This window comes from Macrotis lagotis, chromosome 1 (assembly GCF_037893015.1).
Source record: "Macrotis lagotis isolate mMagLag1 chromosome 1, bilby.v1.9.chrom.fasta, whole genome shotgun sequence".
Taxonomy (NCBI): Eukaryota; Metazoa; Chordata; class Mammalia; order Peramelemorphia; family Peramelidae; genus Macrotis; species Macrotis lagotis.
In genome coordinates this window covers 712267388-712292480 of record NC_133658.1, presented here as the reverse complement: position 1 = coordinate 712292480, position 25093 = coordinate 712267388, and the positions used below count along the sequence as shown (strand labels likewise).

Sequence of the window (25093 nt, the reverse complement as noted above, 5' to 3'; positions counted from 1 at the left end):
GAATCATGTCATAGGTATTCAAGGATAGTTTGCTCATTATTTGAATAATATTGTTATCTCAGAATTGTTTGTGTACCTCAGGAGGCAGATGATCCTGGTCCATGTCTTTAGCATGACAACTTTGAAATAATTTAATGGGGATATATATTTATATGATACAAAGTATGTGATATGGAAAGCTTTCTGATCAGATACAGAGTGTGTGTTATTGTTTTTATCAGTACAAAAAGAGGCACAAAATGTTCCCAGAGATGATAGAAAAACATAGTTTCTTAAATTATAAAAGACAGAATTTGTAGGGAGAAACTCAATATGAACAAGTATAATTTAGCTATTTTCTTTCTGCCCAATAAATCCACTTCATTACCTCTATGCTTGAGAGAAAAAACAAACAAAACTTTTTTGAAGTCCTTCCAAAAGCTGGAAAATGGGACTACTCTATCTTATCATGGGTGTTGACACTCCAGAATCTATTTTGAGGCTTTTCTTAATGTTGTTTCTGAGGAAAGCTGGGAAGATCTCAGGCAACTTCCTGGTTTCTCTTCAGCATCATGGCTCTGTTTCTCCACAATTTTTTTAAGCATTCACAGACCTCTAGGATAATGAACATTTTATTAATTGACAAATATTTTAATTACCTGGAAATTATGACTCTTGGACCTTTTATGTTTCAAAAAACGCAATCTCTTCTACTTTCTATATCTGTATGATTTGATGAGTAATTTTTATTTTCTAGGTTAGACTTTTCTCATTTGAGAAATGACTAAAGTATTAAAATAAAAAGATTCTCAAGCCTTTGATTTGATATGACACATTCTGTGTTATTTTTTTTTTTAGTTTTTGCTAGGCAGTGGGGTTAAGTGGCTTGCCCAAGGCCACACAGCTAGGTAATTATTCAGTCTTTAAGACCAAGGCCTGATTTGAACTAAGGCACTCCTGACTCCAGGACCAGTGTTCTATCCACTGCACCACCTAGCCACCCCAACACATTCTGTGTTATTAATCTATTTAAAATTTTGCATAATTATGATACATATAAATTCTACCTATCTCTTTCCTTAGAATAAGATTCTGTGATGATGGTATACATAGGATAAGTCCCTGGGTCTTTTAAGGTTTATTGGGCTTTTTTTCTCTATGAATGTAGAAAATGATCAACTTTACATGCTTGTAGCAAATGATCCAAATTATACTTTCTAGTTCTCTTGATCCAGTCAGTTTCTAAGTTTTCATTAGAAAAGTCTCCTAATCCTATAGTGTACATTGAAGAGTTAGAAATTAGATAGAAATGTCAAAATTAGTGAGAAAAATGTAATAATTACTAAATCTTTACATAAGTATGTTTTAGAGATCCCATCTAAGGGACCCATAATCTGAAAAGTAATCATAATTCAAAAATACTCTTAAAGTATCATTGGTAATATTCAGAATACTGAGGTAGACAATTATAAGTTTAGTGTTAGTATTTTTAGACTTTATAAGATCTTTGTTATGTTCCCTTTGATAGAGTGTAGTGTTATGTAGTAAATTTGCACCAATAAATATTTGCAATGTGGAAAGTATGTTTGCTCCATCTATATTAATGATATCTTACAAAACAAATACCCATTTGAAAAAATGAAATAGAAAATGAATAATTCAGTTAAATTAGATAAATTTACATTGAATAACTTAAGGTATTAGAGTATACTGTGAGAAATGCATATATCACTATAATATATGATCCTATGATACATAAAATTATGTTCTAATATGTAATCAAAAAAAGAATCAGAAAAGACATGTCACTAAAACTATTTTCTTATATTCTGCATTTTTATATATCTCATTGCTATCTAAATAAATGTCATTCCAAAGCATGTCACAACTCAGAGGGATCATCTCTTGTGATAAAGATTTGAACTGAAAAAAGGGAGAGAGGAAATTTTTATTTTGGAAATAGAATTATTTGCAAATTACACATAAAGCAAGTGTTCAACATTTTTAAAAACATTTGGAGTTTCAAATTTTTTTCCTCCCTTCCTCTTCCCCATCTCCTGTAAGTAATCTGATATGTTCTATATGTGCATTCACATAGACATATTTCCACTTTAGTCATGTAGTATCAAAAGAAAATGAACAAAAGGGTAAAGCAAGGAAAAAATTAATATAGTATCTTTTCCTCTGCATTTTGGCTTCATAATCGTTTCTCTGGATGTGAACAACATTTTCTTTCATGAGACTTTCACAATTGCCTTGGATCATTGTATTATTGAGAATAACTAAATCAGCCAACTGCATGTCATTACTATATACAGCGTTATTTTGTTTCTGCTCACTTTACTCAGCCTCAATTCAAATAAGCTTTCCAGTGTTTTTTTTTGTTTATTTTTAATATATTTTTGTATTTATTCTTAAATTCCACCCCCCCAGCTACATACAAAACCAAGTTTCAAAATTTACTTCCAAAACCTTGAATTTCAAATTCTCTCCTTTCCTCCCCATGCCTCTCCCCCTCAATGAGAAAGCAAATTATTTGGTGTAGGTTAAAAACCATGAGAAACCTTACTAAAATAGTCATGTAAAAGTAATCATAATCATAATCCCCACACTCCCCAGGAAAAATAAAGTGAAATGAGTATGGTTCAGTCTATATTCACACACCATCATCTCTGTCTTTGGTATAGATAGCATTCATTCTTTATCATGAGTCCTTTAGAATTTTCTTGGGTCACAATACTGATGAGAAAAGGTAAATCATTCACAAGTCAATATCCTGCAATATTGTTGTATACTTTGTATACTTTCCATTGTATATGTTCATGTAAGATTTTTTTACTGAGAGTATCATTTACCATAACAGAACAGCATTTCATGTCAATCACATATCATCGTTTCTTTAATCATTCCCCAACCTCTGGGCCTCTCCTCAATTTCTTGCTCCTTGCCATCAGACGAGAGCTGGTTATTCATATCCTTACACATATAGATTATTTTCTTCCCATATTCCAGCTCTTCTGGAATATAGACCTAGCAATGGCACTGCTAGGTCAAAGGACAGGCAACGTTTATTGCCCTTAAGGCATAGTTACAAATTGTTCTACAGAATTGCTGAAATATTTCACAAGTACTCCAACAATGCATCAATATCTTGATATCCGTACATCCCATCCAACATTTGATATTTTCTCCTTCTATCTTATTAGTCAGTGCAAAAGGTATAAAATGACACCTCAGAATTGTTCCAATGTGCATTTTTCCCATCAATAGTGAGGTAGGACATTTTAAAAAAAATATTATTTAAATAGGTTACATAGATAACCTTATCTGAAAACTGTTCATATCTCTTGATCATCCATCAGTTGAGGAATGGTTCTAGTTTTTTATAAATTTGACTTATGATTCTGTTTTAGAAATGAGGTCTTTATCAGAGAAACTTGTTTCAACATTTTTTTCCCACAATTGCCATCTTCAGTTGTATTTACCTCCATCCTATTCCCCCCATTCCCATTTATTCTACTCTCTTCACCTTTATCCCTCCTGAAAAGTATATTGCAAAAGCAAGAAGACAAAATAACTATTGAAAAAATACACAGAACTCCTCCGGAAAGAAATCCCAGGATAAAAACTTCAAGGGCTCTTATAACCAAATTCCAGAGTTCTCGAATAAATGATAAAATACTGCAAGCAGAAACAAAAGCAATTTAAATACAAAGGAAACACAATCAGACTTATACAATTCCTCTTAGCATCAACATTGAAGGACCAGATGACCTGAAATACCATATATATATATATATATATATATATATATATATATATATATATATATATATAAATTATCTTGGAATACAATCAAGATTTTACCTCACTGAAAAATTCAGCATATATTGTCAGAGGAAAAGATAGATGTTCAATGAAAAAGTGTACTTCCAAAATTCCCCAGATAAAAAGACCAGAACTGAACAGAGAATTCAATCACCAAATCCATTTCTCAAGAGATTCATGAAAAGGTAAATGAAAAGGTAAAACTCCCCCCCCACAAAAAAAAAATCTTAGTCAAGACCATAAAATTGTATACATCCCTAGAAGGGAAGATGTAACACTTATAACTCTTGACAATTGTATTTCTTTTAAGATAATATAAGGGTTAAATATAATTGATGAGATTGAAATTTGAGGATGTGGATATGGTTTCTTCTTGTCTTTCCATTGAAGAGAACAAAGATGACATCTCTATGTTTGAGACAAAAAGCCCTGAAGAAAAGCATGTGTGTTTACTCTAAAATTATGTGGCCCAGTTTCCTTAGTTTTTAATTCTGCTTTGCTAACAAAGCTGAGCACTTTCATAGATAAAGGTATATTATACTAGGTAATTGGAGTAAGTGTCTTCCCTACCTTACAATCAATTGTAAAATTCATAAGAGAAACCTTCAGAGTGTCCCAGTACTTAGATCATTTTGAGACTTTATAGTAAATTAAATCAGAAGTGACTTTAGGGACAGAGGGAAAAAAACTTTCCTAGGAATGTTGGGCTTAATCCATACTTCAGTTAACAAGATTTTAATGATAGGATTCTGGGGATTTGACCATATTCAGACCATGGTCACAGTCTAGAGCCCCATTAGAGCAGGGACCCTCCTCACAGCTCCAGGGCAGAGGGTTGAGGTTGTGGACATTCACAGACCAGAGCACAGGCAGAACAGCAGTCAAAGCCTCATATCCTGAGGTCATTGCAGGAGTGTCCTAATTATACTCAAAAGCTCAGGAAGTACCCTAAAACCAGACACAGGCTGAGGAAATGAGTAAACAGAAAAAAAAGAATCTTACAAAAGACAATTACATTGGACTCATGGAGGACCAAAATACACATAGAGGAGAAAGTCCAAACTTCTACATCTAAAGACACCAAGAAATATAGAAGCTGGGCTCAGGCTATCACAGATTTCATAAAAGATTTTGAAAACCAAGTAAGGGAGGGAGAAGAAAAATTGGGAAAAGAAATGAGAGAGATGCAGGAAAGACATTAAAATGAAGTCAGCAGCTTAGTCAAGGCAATCCAAAAAAACTGTTGAAGAAAATAAAATGACAAAAAACAATTTAAGTCAAATGGATAAAATAGTACAAAAAGTTACTGAGGAGAAGATTGCTTTAAAAAACAGAATTGGCCAGATGGAAAAGGAGCAGGAAAAGAAAGTTCTCTGAAGAAAACAAATTCTTCAGATGTAGAATGGAGCCAAAGAAAGCTGATGACTTTGTGACAAATCAAGACTCAATAATTCAACACCAAAAGAATGAAAAACTAGAAGAAAACGTGAAATATTTCACTGAAAATGCAATTGATCTGGAAAACAGATCCAGAAAATATGATTTAAAATATATTGGGCTACCTGAAAGTCATGATAAGGAAAAAGAGTCTAGACTTCATTTTTAAAGAATTTCTAGAGGAATATTGCCCTGATAGCCTAGAAGCAGAGAGTAAAATAGAAATTGAGTGAATATACCAATCTCCTACTGAAAGAGATTTAAAAAAACACTACCAGGAATATTATAGTCAAGTTCCATAACTCCTAAGTCAAAGAGAAAATATTACAATCAGCCAGAAAGAAACAATTCAAATATTGCAGAGCTACAGTCAGCATTACCCAGTACTTAGCCGCATCTATATTAAAGACTCATAGGGCTTGGAATATAATATTCCAGAAGGCAAAAGAGCTTGGAATGCTACTGAGAATTTACTACCCAGCAAAACTTAACATCCTCTTCCAAGGAAAAAGATGAGCTTTCAATGAAACAGGGGAATTTCACATGTTCCTGTTGAAATGACCAGAGCTGATTAGAAAGTTTGATCTTCAAGTATAGGACTCAGGTGATGCATAGAGAAGGAGGATGAGAAGACTAAAATTATGAGGGACTTAATGACAAACTTCCTGTATTCCTGCATGGAAAGGTGATACTGACAATATTCATATAAACTGTCTCATTTAATAGAGCAAGTAGAAGGAGCTTTTATAGATGAGGCACAGGAGAGAGTTGAATTTGAAGATGTATAGTGGTGTAAAAATGGAGTCAATGGGTGAAAGGAAAATGCCCTAGGAATAGGAGGAAGGAGAAGTAGAATAGGATAAAATATTTCATGTAGCATTTACAAAAGTATAGAAGGGAGAAGGCAAAGGGGGAATGAGGGAAATTTCATTCTCATTGGAAATGGCTGAGAGAGGAAACAACATGCACACCCGTCATTCTTCTCTCCTTTTAGAAAAAGGAGAGAAGAATGACGGGGAAGGGGAGGGGAAATGGGAGAGGATAGTCAAATAAAATGCATCTTCTTTTTTACTTTTTGTGAAGTAGTAGGATTGGGTAGCCTGACTAGGAACATGGGACCAGATGTTTGCTTGGTCTCAGGTAGGATGAAGATTCTGAGAATCTTGGCCCCAGGGCTGGTGCTATGTCCACTGTGCTACTCAGCTTCCCCACAGCACATTTTTGAAAAGGGACAGAGTGAAAGGAGAGATAAATTATAATAGATAATAGTGGGGAGGAATGGATGGAGGGGATTACAATCAGCAACAGCAACTGTGGAAAAATATGGAAGTAACTTAGGATAAAGAATGTGATCCACCTGAGACAGAACTGATGGTATCAGAACACAAACTGAAAACATATTTTTTTCTCTTTCTTTCACTTTATTTCTCATGAGGTTTTACATTTTTTTGTGAAGGGAAGTGGTATTACGCAACTCTTAAACAAGAATATTTTAGTAATATGTAAATAATTTTTTTAGAAAGTTTTTATTTATTTTGAATTTTACAATTTTTCCCTAATCTTGCTTCCCTCCCCCACCCCCACAGAAGGCAGTATATAAGTCTTTACATTGTTTCCATGCTATGCATTGATCTAAGTTGAATGTGATAAGGGAGAAATCACATCCTTAAGGAAGAAAAATAAAGTGCAAGAAATAGCAAAATTACATAATATGATAATTTAAAAAAAATTAATTGTAATAGTCTTTTGTTTTTGTTCAAACTCCACAGTTCTTTCTCTGGATACAAATGATATTCTCCCTCACAGATATGCCCAAATTGTGTCTGATTGTCATACTGATGGAATGAGCAAGTCCATAAAGTTTGAGCAACACTAAATCCTGTAATATTACGTTCAGGCTTTTTTTTCCTCTTCAATGATTTCTGGAAGACTAATAATTCCTAGGTTGTCTCTCCTGAGTCTATTCTTATGGTCAGTGACTTTGCTGATGAGGTATTTTACATGTTCTTCTATTTTTTTGGTCTTTTGCTTTTGTTTAACAGAATCTTGTTGTCTCATGAAGTCATTAGTTTCCACAGATTTCATTCTTTTTTTTGAGAAGAATTTTCTTCATTTACCTTTTGCAACTACTTTTCCAATTGGTCAATTCTATTTTTGAAGGAGTTTTGTATTTACCCAAGTGTAGTTTTGAAAGTATTTTTCTCTTCGTGTATTTTTTCCCAATTAAGGATCTCAGAGAATTATTCTCATTTTGTATTCGTCAAATTTTATTTTCCAAAGATTTATTTCCTTGTTGTGAGATGTTAATTTTCTCTGCAAGGTATTACTTTTCTCTTTTCTTTTCCCAATATTTCCATTTGAGCTTTAAACTCCTTCCTGATTTCTTCAAGGGAGACTTTTTTTTGGGGGTTGGATTTATATTCTCCTTGGAAGTTCTAGATCTCGCTGGGTTAGGATCTTTTTTTTTCAAGTATTTCTCCATGTGCCCCTGTTCTGCTGGTTTTTCCTTCATTTTCCTAGTATCTTATGTTGGAGGTGGGGTTGGCTCTCAGAGATTTGCTTCTGAAAACTATAGAGGTTTTGTTCACTTGGCTTAGTAACTACAAGTGAGCCAGCCAGTAGGAGGTGCTGATGGCTTTCTCTGGGGTGTTTGAGGCCCACTCCCTAGGCCTGGAGGGAGTGAGGACAGGCAGCAGGGTCTAAATTGTCCTGGACCAATGTGGGCTGGGCCCTGGGGGAGGTAATTAATCTCCTTTTCAGGTGAGGGAGCTCTGCTGCAAGCAGCTGAGCCAGATGGGGTGGAGGGGTGGTTGCAGTTTGTTCTGGGAAGAGGCCTCTGCTAAAATTATGGAGCTCAGGCCCCCAGCCCAGCAGGTCAACATTCAGCCATGTTCTGCAACTCTGTGCTGGAACTCGGCCTCTAGCCCAGCTGGGACTCCCCGGAACTCCACTCCCCCAGCCAAGGATTCCCTTGTGAATGCTGGTCCTTGTACCCGCCACTCAGTAAAGCCTCCGCAGCCAAGGCCAGTCCTCTCTATCTCCACCCTTCCACTACCCCTGTCCTGGTCCTCTGCTCTCCCTTCCTGGTTCACCCACAATGCATTGAGATAGAAATTTTGATAGGTGTTCCTCTCCTAGCTTCTCTTTCTGGGTTTTGCCAACTGAATATCTGTTAAGAGATTTCTTTCATGTTATTTTTGAGGGGAAACAAGGAGACCTCAGCATAGTGCCTGTCTTCTCTCTGCCATCTTGGCCGGAAGTTCTAAGGTACAAATAAATCAAAGAAATTTTTTTTAAAAAAAGTCTCTTGAGAAGTATATTTCTAATGAGATGAGGGGAGGGTACTTAATGACTACTTATCAAACAATTAAGCAATCAATCAACCATCTGTGATTGTACTTTGATTGTTAGTACTTTGAATAAGTAATCAAGCAATCATTTAATCAATCTTTGATTGAGGGTACCTGATTAATAGTACTTGATTGATAAATAACACCAGGTGATAAGTCACAAAGATCTTAGAGGAAAAGAATTTGGTCCAGAGAGGGAATAACATATATTTCCACTTCAGTTTAAAAATCAATCCTACTCTACAGGGAAGGGGGTGGCCAGGGAAAGAAAAGGGAAGAAGAAATTGATAAAAAGGAAGGTGAAGGTATAGGGGAAGATAAACTGAAAATTAAATTTTAAAAGTTAAAGGGGAAAAGCAGTAAAATTTTGGTGAGCAAGAATAAGAAGAAAGGAAAGAGAAAAATATAAATAAGGAACAATACCATGAAGAGAAATACAGAATTAGTAATCTTAAGTGTAAATGTGAATGTGATGAACTCTACTATAAAATGGAAGCAGATAGCAGAGTAGATTAAAAACCATAATCCAACAATATTTTGTTTACAAGAAACACATTTGAAACAGAGAGATACTTATAGGGTAAAGTTAAAGGGATGGAGCAAAATGTTTTGTTTCAGTTAAAGTAAAAAAAAGGGGGGGGGTGGTAGCATGCCTGATCACTCTCATTAGAAGGAGTAAGAAAGGAAGCTACATTTGCTTAAAAAACACCATAGGGTCTTTTCAATATGGCAGCATGAGGGCAGGAATTTCCAGAAACTCTTTCCCCAAAATCTCCAAAAGTCATAAAATAAGGACACTAATAAAATTTTAGAGTTTGTTGCATCTGACTACCTTATACCATGATCTTTCTTCCCTTTTATCATGTCTCTTCCCCCTACACCCTTTCTCCCATTTCTTTCCTCTCTGATTTTTCTATAGGGTAAAATAGATTTCTATATCAAAATGCATGTGTATGTTATTCCCTCTCTGAGCTGATTCTGATGAGAATACAGTTCATTCACTCCCTCTCATCTTCTCTCTCTTCCACGCAATTAAAAATGTTTTTCTTGCCGTTTTATGTAAAATAAGTTACCCCATTCTACCTCTCCTTTCCATTTCTCCCAGTACATTCCTTTCTCCTACATTAATGCCATCTTTTTAATATATTATAGCTTCAAAGTCAACTCCTTCCTGTACCTTGTCTATATATATCCCTTTTGACCACCCAAATAAATGAGCAAGTTCATGAGCATTATCAGTATCATCTTCCCAGGCTGAAATAAAAGTATCTTCAATATCATTAATTCCCTCATGATTTTTCCTTTCTGTCCACCCTCTCAATGATTCACCTGAGTCCAGTACAAAAAACTAACCTTTCTTTTCAGCTATGGTCATTACATCAGGAAAGTTTGAAAGTTTCCTACTTCATTGAATGTCCATAGTTTCCTCTGAAAGAGAATGTTCAGTTTTGACAGGTAGTTGATTTTTGGCTATAATCCAACCAATTTTACCTTCAACAACATCATATTCCAAGCCCTGTGATCTCTTAATGTAGAAGTTGAAAAATCTTATGTTATCCTAACTGTACCTCCATATTTGAATTGCTTCTTTCTGGCTACTTGAAATATTTTCTCATTGACATGGGAGTTGTGAAATTTGGCTATAATATTCCTGGCAGTTTTTATTTGGGCATCTCTTTATTTTAAAGGAAGATTTTACTTATTTTGAGTTTTACAATTTCTCCCCCATTCTTGCTTCCCTCACCCCACCCCCCACAGAAGGCATTCTGCTAGTATTTACATTAGTTCCATGTTATGCATTGATCTCAGTTGAATGTGATGACAGAGAAACCATATCCTTAAGGAAAAAATATAATGTATGAGATAGTAAAATTGCATAATAATAATATAATGCTTTTTTTTCCTAATTTGATGGTAATAGGCTTTGGTCTTTGTTCAAAGTCCATAATTCATTCTCTATATACAGATGGTATTCTCCCTTGCAGATAGCTCAAAATTGTCCATGGTTGTTGCACTGAAGGGATGAGCAAGTTCATAAAGTTTGATCATCACCCTCATGTTGCTTTTAGGTTGTACAATGTTTTTCTGGTTCTGCTCATCTCACTCAGCATCAGTTCACGCAAATTTTTTCAGGCTTCCCTGAATTCCCATCTCTCCTTGTTTCTAATAGAACCATAGTGTTCCATAACATACATATACCACAATTTGTTAAGCCATTCCCCAATTGAAGGACATTCACTTAATTTCCAATTTTTTGCCACCATAAACAAGGCTGCTGTAAATATTTTTGTACAAGTGATTTTTTTACCCTTTTTATCATCTCTTCAGGGTATAGACCCAGTAGTGGTATTGCTGGGTAAAAGGGTACGCACATTTTTGTTACTCTTTGGGCATAATCCCAATTGCTCTCCAGAAAGATTGGATGAGCTCACAGTTCCACCAACAATGTATTATTGTCCCATATTTCCCGCATCCCTTCCAACATTGATCATTGTCCTTTCTGGTCATATTGGCCAGTCTGAGAGGTGTGAGGTGGTATCTCAGAGATGCTTTAATTTGCATTTCTCTAATAAGTAATGATTTGGTGCAATTTTTCATATGACTATGGATTGCTTTGATTTCCTCAGCTGTAAATTGGATTTGCATGTCCTTTTACCATTTGTCAATCAGGGAATGGCTTGTTTTTTTGAAAATTTGACTTAGTACTCTGTCAGAAATATTAGCTGCAAAAATTGCTTCCCAATTTACTACCTTTCTTTTGATCTTAGTTACAGTGGTTTTGTCCGTGCAAAAACTTTTTAATTTAATGTAGTCAAAATTATCTAGTTTGTTTTTAATGATATTCTCCATATCTTCCTTTGTCATAAACTGTTTCCCATTCCATACATCTAACAGGTAAAGTACTCCTTGATCTTCTAGCTTGCTTATAATACTTTTTTATGTTTAAATACTGTATCCACTTGGATCTTATCTTGGTATAGCATGTGAGATGTTGGTCTAATCTCTGTTTCTTCCATACTAACTTCCAATTTTCCCAACGGTTTTTTCAAAGAGAGAGATTTTATCTCAATAGCTGGAATCCTTGGGTTCAACAAACAGCATATTACTATAATCATTTCCTTCTATTGAACCTAGTCTATTCCATTGATCCATGACTCTGTTTCTTAGGCAATACCAGACAGTTTTGAGGACTGATGCTTTATAATATAATTTTAGAAAGGGTAAGGGTAAGCCTCCTTCTTTTACCCTTTTTTCATTGAATCCCTAGAATTTCTTGACTTTTTATTTCTCCATATAAATTTACTTACAACTTTTTCTAACTCATTAATTTTTGGGGGATTTTGATTGGTAGGGAACTAAACAGGTACTTTAGTTTTGTAGAATTGGCATTTTTATTATATTAGCTCTCCCTATCCATGAACAGTTGATGTTTGCCCATGTATTTAAATTCTATTTCAATTGCATAAGAAGAGTTTTGGAATTGTTTTCAAAAAGTTGTTGAGTCTGCCTTAGCAGGTAGACTCCCAGTATTTTATGTTGTCTGAGCTTACTTTGAATGGGATTCATTTTCTAGCTCTTTCTATTGTATCTTGCTAGTCATATATAGAAATGTTGAGGAATTATGAGGGTTTCTTTTATATCCTGCTACTTTGCTGAATTTTTCTAATTATTTCCAGTAGTTTTTAGATGACTTTGGGATTTTCTAGGTATACCATCATGTCATCTGCAAAGAGTGTGAGTTCTGTCTCCTACTTTGGGATCTCTTTCAGGAGGTGATTGTTTTAATTTCTATTTTATCCTTACTTCAGGGCAGTTTTCATGGAGAATTTCTTGAAAAATTATATCTAGACTCTTTTTAAAAAAGGTTTTGATATTCAGGTAGTCCAATAATTTTTTGAAAATTATGTCTCGGTTATCTATTTTCCAGATCAGTTGTTTTTCCAATGAGATATTTCACATTTTCTTCTTGTTTTTTCCATTCTTTATGTTTTGTTTTATTGTTTCTTGATTTCTCACAAAGTCATCAGTTTCTCTAATCTCATGCTACATTTTCAAGAATGATTTATCTTTAGATAACTTTTATATTTCTTTTTCCATTTGACCATTTCTGCTTTTTGAGTCACCCTTCTCCTCAATGATATTTTGGACTCCTTTTGCCATTTGACTCATATTGATTTTTAAGATGTTATTTTCTTCAGTTTTTTAGTATCTTCACCAATCTGTTGCCTGGATTTTCCTGATTTTCCTACATCACTCTCAATTGTCTTCCCAATTATTCTTCTGCCCCCCCTTGTTGAATTTATGACTTTTTGAGCTTTTCCATGTCTGAGACCAATTCATATCTTTTTCTTGGAGGCTTTGGAGGCAGAAACTTTAACTTTGCTATATCCTGAGTTTGTATTTTGGTCCTTCATAGAACCCAAGAAAGTGTCTATGGTCAGATTTTTATTATTCTGCGTTCATTCATTTCCCCAGTCTATTACTTCATTTGTTAAGATAGGGTTCTGCTTCCACGTTGGAGGAGACACCCTCCCAAACTTTTGATGGCTTTTGAAGTGTTTTTCATTGATTCCCCCCCTCAGGGACCTACATGTTTTCAATTCTCCATGGTCTTGGGAGAGGTTATGCATACTCTCCTGGCATGTGCTCTAGTCTGTGGATTACCACAAGCACTGCTTTATGCCCTGGAAGCATGAGGATAGTCGCTAGTCTGCTGCAGGCAATAAGTTCTGTTGTGCTTCTATTCCTTTTCCTTAGTCTGACAACCTAGACTGTGTCCTAGACCTAAGTACGGGCAAAGAAGCAGAGTTCTGCCTAAGGGATAACAAAGAGCTCTTTGCAATCTGCCCAACCCCTTTCTGTCCTTGGATTAACAATTCTGTAAACATCTGCTTAGTGCCTCCTGAGGCCTGTTCATGGTTCACTGGTATTTGGTCTGCTGCTGAGTTCTGAACTGGACCATATTCCCATCTCTCCCCTGTGCGGCAGAGTATTTCTGCTGATCTTCCAAGTTGTCCTTGGAAATTTCTGGGCTAAGATGTCTAGAAACTACCATAACTGCTGGACTCTGGAGCCCCATGGTCTGTTCTTGGATGGCTGGAAGTGGTTCACTCTGGTGCAAGTCAGGCTACACTGTGGATACTTCCCATGGATCTTCCATGTATTCATGGGCTAGAAAATAATTTCACTTCCTTTTTTTGTGGGGTATGCCACTCTAGAATTTGATGAGAAATATTGTTTTAAGATATTTGGAGTGGTTTGCGACTAGAGTTTTCAGGAGTCCTTACCATTCATTATTCTGCCATTTGCCTCCAACCCCCTAATGTCTTCCAGGTTTTTTTTTATTGTTTTTTCTTCCCTAAGATCTCCTCATTATTTCTTATAAAGCCATAATATTCTATTATATTCATATACCAAAACTTGTTCAATCATTCCCTGATACATTTTTTTAATACCCTTGCTATTCTTCACCTTTTGTTCCTTAAGATGAATTTTGCAACTATTTTTTTTCAAACATTGTAATACAGCTTTTGTCAGTTTTATTGGTATGGCCCTGAATAAGTAAATTAACAGACAGAATTGTCATTTTCTGTCAGTCTATCCATGAGTAATTGATATTTTCTAATTGTTTAGATTTGACTTTATTTGAATGAAAAAGACTTTTATAAATGTGTCCACATGGTTCCTGAATTTGTCTTGGTAAGTGTAGAAGCCCTTTCCTGGACTCTTACGCTGAGTCCCACTTCTAGACTCCTTCAGTCTTCCTCAGGTGAGTGTTGCAGGGGTGGGAGACAAGGAAGACAAGGGAGACAAGTGCTCCATCAAGATCTCAAGTGCTAAATTTATTCAACAGAATACAAACACTTAAATATACCTCCCAGACCCTTGGTCCACTCCCACTCCTATGGCACTTAGCAAAGCAAGGTTCTGATGTTCATAGATACCAGATGATGATAATTTACAGTAATCTTACACACAACAGTCCCTAATATATACCCCTTCTTGTTTTTGAAACAAAATTATTACATAATGAATGCACCTTAAGTTGTAAACAAAAGTTCAAAAATAGCATGAACAAATGTCGATTGAACAATAGGAAAACAAATTTTCCCAAATATCTTGAAATGTATTTTATCCCCAAATTACAAAGATTACAAAGTTATTTTTCTTTGACCAACAAAAAATCTTTCAAAGCAAAATCCAAACTAAAAGTAATAACATTTAACTTTACCTATTTCAGAGTTTAACACACTCTCAACACAGAAAATAAGTCTTCTGTATTTCAAACTTATGAAAATTAGATTGTTGGATACCCTGGTCTGCACCAAAATCTCAAAATGGAAACACATTTTCCCACCTCTCCAGGCCAGTAGAGAGATGTAAAAACATCCTATTGATGATTAAATATAGATTTACACATATAACCAAGAACAATAAACAGAAATATAAGCCATAGACAGACTTCATAAGATAAAATCCAAATTTCCCAATCTCACAAAAAAAATATATTCTTCCCCTTTTTTTCTTAACTAATTGAACCATGAAAGTTCTCAATTAACAACCTATTAAAAAACATAGTCATGGGAAGGGTGAGTTCCGCAGCATGGCACCCCCTGACCGCCCTCTGGGGCGGCTCCCTGGGCTGGGCCCTGAGGGGCAGCGGCCCCCAGGGCCTCTCGGCCTGGGACTTGGTCTGGGGGGAGGCGGCAGACTTGGCTGGCATCTAGGGCTGCCCCACTGGGTCTCCTAGGAGACGCTGGTGTGCGGCCTGAAGGGAGCCTGAGAGGCTGAGCCCCTGGGGACCCGAGCCCGCCTGCCCACAGGGCTATCCAGCTGGATTGAGGTTTGGGGGCGGGGGAAAAATGGGGAAAAGCTGGTGGAGTTGTCCTTCCCCTCCCGCCGACCTCGGTACCCCCCTGGGATGAGCAGCTGGGGCTGCCAGGCCAGGAGGGCAGGCCATAAAGGCGCCCTGCCCTTTTGCCTCTCCCAGGTAATTGGACCGCAAGAGGCCAGAGCAGATCAGTGGTGACACGAGTCACAGAGCTAGTGCTGAACATGAGACAGAAAGAAGTATTAACCAAAACCTTCCAAGCACCTGCTGTTGTTTGCAGTTCTCAAAATAGTCATATTTACGTGTTTAAAAATGACAATTCAGACTCAGATGAACTATCTGAAGAAGAACTCAATGTGGAATTGAGACCAAGAGGAAAGGAAGGACAAAAGAATACAGGAAGAGAAAGAGTAGGGGATGTGGTATTGCTAGAAGGAGAACTCATAGAAGATGATAATCTTAGTAAACTTGCTCTTCAATATGGTTGTAAAGTTGCAGACATCAAGAAAGTAAACAACTTTATTAGAGAACAAGATTTCTATGCCTTAAAATCTATAAAGATTCCGGTGAAGAATCATGGCATCTTAACAGAGACAAGCAAGGAATTAAAACCCCTCCAAACTACAACTGAGTCTAGATTGACGTTCATTGAGTTTCCTGACTTGGATAATGCAGCTGCAGAGAGTAATCATGCAAAATCCAACCAACTGACAGATTTTTTAAGGGGATTGATCAAGATATTGAGTGTGCTGTACAATCAGAAATCTATTTAAATCAAGATTATTGCATAGAAACTCCAAATCAACCTTTACTTCCAATTAGTCAGAAGACTCTAATGAATGGTGAAGAATGTGGAATTCAATGGTGGAATGCTGTTTTTATCATGCTTCTAATTGGAATTTTTTTTACTAGTGTTTTATGTGGTCTATTTTAAAATACAAGGCACTAGAGAAACTACTGATTGCTTGAGTACAACTATGGGTCTCAATGGTTCAGTATCAACCAATTCAATTGCAAGTGAAGTCCTAGAACTAGAGATTCCATTGAGGATCACAACCATTTTGGACAAATAGGAAGCTAATCATATATCTTTAGAAATCAGGATCTCAACTCTAGTAACTGGGTTCTCAGTGGGCATGTGTTGATAATTTCCTATAGGTAAACAAAATACGCTTTCAGATTCATAATGAAGAACTACAATATTTACTTGGGTTTATAAAATTCCAGAACAAATTATCTAGCCACTTTTATCTTTGTCTCAGGGACAGTCCTAAAAGCCACCTTTTTCAGGCACCTTATTCATTAGGAAAAACTAAGTTGTTTTTTTTTTTTAGGTTTTTGCAAGGCAAACGGGGTTAAGTGGCTTGCCCAAGACCACACAGCTAGGTAATTATTAAGTGTCTGAGACCAGATTTGAACCCAGGTACTCCTGACTCCAGGGCCAGTTCTTTATCCACTGCACCACCTAGCCGCCTCAGAAAAAAACTAAGTTTAATCAATTTTTTTATAAATGTGGTCAAAACCAAGTTACCTACATGGAGTATCATTTTAGTATTTAGTATATACTTTCTGAATGTGTCCTCTCCTTCTGAAAGTTTTCTCTCTTAACTGCAAAAAAACTTGGCAAATACTAAAGGGGATTTTATAGTGAAGTAGGACTAACTGCAAGTTCTACCTGTATTCAAAATGGGTATTTTTAATTGCTAGAAAGGATTAATCTTGGATAATATTAAGAAATTCCTTTTGTGTTGGTCATCCTTGATAATGAAATATGTGACTTAATAACAGGTTACTAGAGCAAAAAGCTGCTTGTGTCATCTGTGGGTATAAATTTTAAGGAAGTGTTTATGCTAGTAATTAATCCTTTTAAGTTATGAGGCTTCTCATAAATTTAATAGCTTTTCTTTTGAGAACCATGATTGAATTCCTTATTGTACCAATTCTATCTAGTTGGTCAGTGTCTTGAGAATGATTGCTGTTTGTTTCTGGAGAGTCTGAGGGTAGTAGGGTCCCTATTGTATCTAAAATTTTTAGGATTGGTTATTTGTGTCTATGGTATCCAGTGACTTATAATGATAGACTTAGCATGAAAGGAGTTGAGCATTTGGGGAAATCTGTAATTAATATTAATACTATGGCAAAGAGGCTACCATAGAGTAGCCCCAATATTTGTTCCATTTTAAAGATAGAAAAAAGTCCAACAAAATTGTGGCATTCATTTGACACTTGGCTAATTTCTTTTTGATACATGTCCTGGCAGTTCTTATTTATTTATGTATTTTAAAATTATAAATCTAAATTGCTTTATACCTATTTTTCATATTTGAAGACTTTTTTCCTTCTTGCATGTTCAAATATATTTAAAATAGCATTTTCCTACTCCATCACAATTTTAGAAATCTTAAATTCTCTTATGATTAGTGTTATGCAGTACTGGATTACACCTCTGTGTTATCTACTGTTTAATTTCATCTGAGATTTGCCTTTAGATTTTGAAGTAGATTCTAATTACACATGTTTTCATTCTTTTGGTTAAAAAAAAAACATAGTTATTACCCAACCACCCCCTACCAAACCAGGAAGAAGGCATGTAGGACCCTTGATTTCTAAAATGTTTTTTGAGACTTGGGTTGAGTTTCGATGTTCCAGGAAAAAAAGATTTCCCTTCTCCCTACCCCCACCTCTGCAGAGGGTGGGAAAAGCAGAGAATGAGAAAAAGCCTTTGAAATTACTTGAGATGTTGACAGTACAATTTGGAGTTGTTGCATTTTGTAAACAGTAGTCAGTACCATTATGGAGAGTGAAATTCATCCTTGGTGTCAAGTTTCAGGTCAGAGTCCACATCAACCACTAAAGGTCTATGCAACCTGTTGCAGGTCCAGGTGATCACAGAGCACACAGCATGGTCAGGCAGTCAGTCTTGGTCAAAAAGAACAGCAAGCAGGTTCTTTGCATCTCATTCATGGTGCAGGTACAGACTTCTGCTGAGTAACAAACTTCATCCTCTGTGGCACTGCCTGGAGGCTTTACTTCAAGATGGCTCCTCAATGCTAAATACTATTTGTCTTCTCACTTACAATGGTTCCTCTTTGTTTAAAATCACTCCCTTAAGTAAAAATCAACCTGTTATTTTCTCCAGAGTCCTCTACTCTTGGATGTTGCCTGGTTCTCTGTCTTGTATCTGCTATGGCCTTCTTCCAGAATTTAATCAGATAACACCACCTTTATGTCCCTTTATGGGCACCATATGTTTAGTCCCTGTTGGACACCATGTGTTGAGTCCCTTTTCCAGACTGTTATGTTGAGTCCCACTTCTGGTCTCCTTCAATCTTCCCCAGGTGAGTTTTGGAGGGGCAGGAGACAAGGAAGACAAGGGAAACAAGTACTCCACTAAGATCTCCAAGTGCTCCGTTTATTCACTAGTATACAAGTGCTTAAATGTCCTTCCCAGACCCTTGGTTCACTCCCACTCAGGTAGCAAAACAAGGTTCTGATGCTCAAACATACCAGGTGATGATAATTTATGGTAATCCCACACACAAAAGTCCCTTACTCATAAGTAGACTCTCAAATACGCTATATAATTGTGTCACAATTATAAAATTATAAATATTACCAAATATTTGTATATAGTTATTTTGAATGGAATTTCATTTTCTACTTTTTCATGCTGGCTCTTATTGGTAATATATAGAACTGCTGATGAATTATGTGGGTTCATTTTATGTCCTGTGACTTTGTTAAAGCTGTTAACTATTTCAAGTGACTTTTTAGTTGTTTCTCTAGAAGTCTTTAAGAATAAAATTATATCATCTTCAAAGAGTGATAGTTTTCCTTATTGTCTATTCTAATTCCTAACCTTTCTTCTTCTTCTTTTTTGTTATTGCTAATATTTATTGTATAATATTGAATAATAATGGGGATAATGAACACCTTTGCTTCATCCCTGATCTTAATGTAAAGACTTCTAGCTTAACTCTTTTATGTTGCTAATGATTTAAGGAAAGATCCATTTTCCCTAGTTTTCTAATATTTTTAAGATGACTAGCTGTTGTATTTTGACAACAATATTTTCTGTTTCTCTTGTGATAAGCATGATTTCTGTTTGGTTTTGCTATTGTTATGGTCAATTGTGCTAATAGTTTTCTTTTTATTTTAAAACAGCCCTGCATTCCCACTATAAAATCACCTGGTCATAGTGTCTTCACATGGTGATAAATTTCTGTAATGTCTTTACTAATATTTAATTTTAAAATTTTACATCAACACACATTAGATAAATTAGTCAATAATTTCCTTTCTCTGTTTTGGTTCTTCCTGCCAAAACTATCAGCATCATATTTGAATCTTAAAATGAATTTTACAGGGCTCCTTCTTCACTTATTTTTTAAAATAATTTCTATGGTATTGCAATTAATTACTCTTTAAATGTTTAGTAAAATTCACTTGTAAATCCACATAGCCCTAGAGATATTTTCTTAGGCAATTCATTACTGACTTGTTCAAAATCTTTTATAAAAGGGGTTTTTAAAAGTACTTTATTTTTATCTTCTGCTAATCTGGGATTTTATATTTTTGTAAATGTACATCTTTTTTGCCCAGGCTGTCAGATTTATTGGCATAAATTTGAGCAAAATACCCCCTAATTATTTTTTTTATTTTCCTTTTAATTGGTAGTGAATTTACCCCAAAAGTTAGGGAAAATGAATCAACTCCTTTACCATGCTTGATAACAAATTTCAGTCTATCTCTTTTTAGTCTCTTTTTTCCTTTCTACTTTATTTTTGTTATATATATATATTATTTTTATGTTCTGCTAATTTCCTTCTATATTATTTTGCTCCAGTCTCTCTGTGTTTCTCTCATTTTTTATATAACACTTAACATAGTACAATAATGTTCCATTATGTTTGCTATACTATAATTTGTTCATACATTTTCTATTTAATGTATACACTTTTTTCATTTTATGAAAATTATTTTCTTTATATAAATTATATATTTCACTGGGAAAATAGTCTTTACCTTATTACATTAGCAGCATATTTGCAATACCATGTTACCAGACTACTCTTAATAGTACTCTGGAGAGGATGGTGATAAAGAAAATGCTATCCTCCCTTAACAGTATCTGCTGAGAATGGTAGATTCAGAAATGAGGAAGGAATGCCTTTAAACAAGACTCCCAGGAAGGACAACCTGCAAAGCTTACAAATGAACTCTAAGGAAGGGCAGGTAGGGTATGTTAAAAATCCAATACTCCTAATAATGCACAATGAGGCTTCACTTCTCTTGTTTGGGACATTCAAATCTAAAGGAATAGGGACTTATCTTAGGCTCTTCACATGTAACAGGTCACTCTGGCCCATGTATGGCTTTTCTTATTTGATATTTTATTTTTCCAAGTACATGTTTTGAAGGTTTTGTCAACACTCATCCATATGCATATGTATATTTTTGCTACAAAATTTCCTTCCACCCTGCCCTTCCCACTCCTCTTCTTCTCAGCAGCAAACAGTCAGTTTAACATTATACATAAATATTTTTGATAAACATGTTTACAGATTAAGGACAAAGAGTTGCATAAGAGATAATTTTTATGAAGTGTTCATCAAATTCTGAAGGATTTTTGAGTTTGTTTTATTTTTTTTGCTTTTTTGCTAGCTTTCTTTTGTTTATCTGCGTCTGAATGGAGATACCATTGTCAGTATTCAGTCTAATATGGTTGTCCTAGCTTTCTGAACTGCTGAGAAGAACTACTTTCAGCAAGGTTGATCATCTCACGATGTTATTGCTAATATGTACATTGTTCTCTTGCTTCTGCTTCCTGTCTTAGTTGTAGGTTTTATAATTTTGCATGAAGTACAGTTGTCTGAATTAGCAGCAATTAAGAAAAATATCATAGACTGATTGAGGTGAATTCTCTCCTATGCCACAGCATAGGGAATGAAACCCTCAGTGAACTGCTTTTGGAGAAGTCCCAGATCCCACTTGAATCTGAAGCACAGAGGTCTCTTGGACCAACTGTACAGATAAATAGAAAGCTCTGGTGTCAAGGTGTTTCAAACTTTGGTCAAAATTATAGACAAAGTAAAAAGGACCCTTGACTTTATTTGGGGAGGACTACAAGGTTGCTTGACCGAGGGCCAACAGGCAGGGATTGAAATACGACTGGGTCTTCCTTGCAGATGAAAATTCTAGACTGGATGGGTACTGTGGGCAAGGTTTTAGGAATATTGCAAACCTCTGGAATGCCCGTTATTCTATCCTAGCAATTTGTTCATAACAAGTTGATCTCTTACTCCAAAGAACATTCTTGTCAAAGATGTAGTAAGAGAAAAAGAAAAAAAAAGTAATTTGATATGGGATGCTGCACCAAGTTAGCTCCTCATGAAGGCAGCTTTGGCATTGAGGCCATTCAGGCCACTGCAGTTCTGCTCAGTTCCAACAAAAACAATGAGTTTTTTTGTGATATATGTTATAGAAATAGCAACACCCAGCTTTTTATAAATTATATCAAATTTGGTGAGAACAATGCAATCAACGAGACAACATGTTTGAGCTACAAAATCATCAGTCAGAGAGAACTTTGTTGAATTTTACCAACTGATCTACAATTTCATTTCCCACCAATTTCTCTCCAACAGTAACAACAGGTAGGTTGTGCCTACAGTAATGAATTTGGCCATGGAAGTCATCCAGGCTGAAATGACCTGCATTTGATCAGTTGTATCTACCAAGACCATGTGAAAGCAAAGGTAATGGCCTCCTTGGCAATAGCAGCAGCAGCATCCTTGTCATAGTCCTTCTCAAACAGACACACCTGTTACTATATATGGTGAACAACTACTCCACCATCCCTGCCCTAAATGTGTCACAGGCAGAAAAGAGGAACCAAGAGAACAATGTACACATTAACAACAACATTGTGATATGACCAACCTTTATGGAAGCAGCTCCTCTCAGCAGTTCAGAGAACTAGGACAACCATATTAGACTGGCTATGGATGATGCTACCCCCATCCAGAGTTGAAGTTATTCTTCAACAGCCAAAAGGAGATCTTGGAAAGATTTGTGGACTTACTCCATTGTCTCCACAGAAAATAATAACATAAGGCCACAGTGATGAGCATCTGTGATATTGTAGAGTATGCCCAAATCCAACTGAGTCTCTTGTAGTGCCTACTTTGTTGTCAAATTTACAGTGCTAAATGTGTTCATTACCTTTCCCTCCAGCTTGCTGATGACAGACTCACAGAGCCAGAGAGTGATGTTGGCAACTACATTCTTAGCAATTGTCCAGCACAGATTCCATGTCTTTTGACTTGAACTCATAGAGTCAACCAAGTCTTTCAGCATCCCAAACAGTCCTCCCCACCCCTAGACTTCCTTTGGGTTTGACTGAGTTCTGAGTGATTCCTCCATCATCTAAGCTGCTGTAGTCTAGGTCTTAAAGCTCGCCCCTCCCCCCACCTGAGTTCCTCAAATCAGGTTGATTTTCTTTTGCAAAGAAGTCTCAGGAATTTAATTGTCCCTTTGTTGGTCCAGTCACTAAGTGCCTATACCCAAGGAGCCTTTTTGCCTTTCTCCTTTGGTGCACCTGACTTAGGACTTCTCGGACTCCTCAGCACCTCTTCCATGATTCTGCAGGAGTTCTTCGTGATTCTTGTGCATCAACTGATCTTTGCACAGTTCTACCCAATTGGGAGATCATGTTTCCCTTTGTTAGCAAGTAAGGAGACTTCAGCTCTCTTACTTAGCCCCACACTTTTATTTGTTGTTCTTAAATTTTTCCTTAGGTTTCTCCCTGAGTATCTCAATCACGGACTTCACAGCTTTCTTGACCATTTAAAAATCTCCAAACTTCTTCATGGCTGTGGAATCATAGATCTTATTGCTCTTCTTTGTACTCCAAGGTGACACATGATGTCATTATGGAAGACAAAGGTGCCATTTAAGAGATAAAGGGAGCTGTATTGAATTTCTGTGCCATATTTGTCTAGGGACAGGACAATCTGTGCAAGTCATCTATCAGTTCATTTACCTACCATACATTAGCATTAAATTCTTCTGAAAAAGTAACCACAAACATGAGTTCACACATGTTGTCCAGCTTGTATTTCAGTGTGAATGCCTCATGATATTCATGAATCAACTGCCTCCGGGCTCCAACATGGATCAGTGCATGAGCTGATTGATGCAGGAGGGGAAGGCAAGAATTGCTCATTTGATGGAGATTCCAGAGAAGAAGTTTGATTTTGGAAAAGATGTGAAGAAGTCAGTCATGGCAGGGGCAGCAGATAGGGTGGGACAAGGAGAAAAAGGAGCTGATTCAAAGGACATATAAGTTTGATTTTCTCATAGTTCTTGCACATCAGCTCATTTTTTTTTTTTTTGGTTAATTGGGAGATCAGGTTTTCCTGTAGGGGCCCATTTGCTGGCAACTGAGAAGCCTTCAAGACCCTCTTTTTTCATGTTGCTCTTAGCCTGCTCCTTGGCTTTTTCCTTGTGTATCATAATCATGAATCTCACAATTATTTTGACATTGTCAGAATCTTCAAATTTCATGACAGTCTGGAAATTGTTTTCTATAATATTTGATCCACTTCATAGTTTCAATAATGAATCAGTACACCTATCTTCCCATAGTAACTCCAAGATTGACCACTTCTGTTCTTTATATTCTTACACATTTCTTGGTATGAGGTAAAACTTTAGAATTATTTTAATTTCCATTTCTCTTATTATTTCTTATTTGAAACATTATTCCTTATGGTTCTTAGAGGTCTACAATGTCTTTTTCAAAATTATGTTTACATGAAAAGATTATGTAAAAGGGTAAAAACATCACTTGTACAAAAATATTCATAGTAGCCCTATTTGTAGTAGCAAAGAATTGGAAATTAAGTGAATGGCTTAACAAACTGTGGTATATGTATGCCATAGAACGCTATTGTTCTATTAGAAAACAGTAGAGATGGGAATTCAGGGAAGCATGGAAGGATTTACATGAACTGATGCTGAGTGAGATGAGCAGAACCAGAAAAACACTGTACACCCTAACAGCAACATGGGGGTGATTATCAACCTTGATGGACTTGCATATTCCATCAGTACAACAATCAGGGACAATTTGGGGCTATCTGTGATGGAGAACACCATCTGTATCCAGAGAAAGAATTGTGGAATTTGAACAAAGACCAAAGACTATTACCTTCAATTTAGGGGAAAAAAGGTTATCTTATGTAATTTTGCTGTCTCTTATACTTTATTTTTCTTAAGGATATGATTTCTCTCACATCATATTCAACTTAGTGGAAACAATATAAAGACTAACAGATTGCCTTCTGTTGGTGGGGAGGGAAGCAAGAAGAGGGGAAAAAATTGTAAAACTCAAAATAAATAAAGTCTTTTTAAAAATATGCTTATATTCTTTTTTCTTCTTATGAATTATGCAATGGCTCAATCATGTATTTGTATTAGCTCTTACATACATCTTATGTATAGGATCCTTATCAGAATCATTGAATTGTAATATTCTCTTTCATTTGGACTTTCCTTTCTCATCCTCTTTGCAGTTTCTCTTCATGAAATAACTTTTCATTTTCATCATCTATTTCAATGTCTATTTTGTTTTCCATCATTTACTATATCCCTGTTTAAATTT

The 25093-nt window shown here is 35.8% G+C and overlaps 2 pseudogenes; one reads left to right on the top strand and one right to left on the bottom strand.

Moving 5' to 3' along the window:
* The first annotated feature begins 15650 nt into the window (after positions 1 to 15650).
* LOC141506317 (lysM and putative peptidoglycan-binding domain-containing protein 4 pseudogene) lies at positions 15651 to 16499 on the top strand (annotated as a pseudogene).
* A 5307-nt stretch (positions 16500 to 21806) lies between these two features.
* Positions 21807 to 23712, bottom strand: LOC141506311 (signal recognition particle receptor subunit alpha pseudogene; annotated as a pseudogene).
* Between the last annotated feature and the right edge of the window lie 1381 nt (positions 23713 to 25093).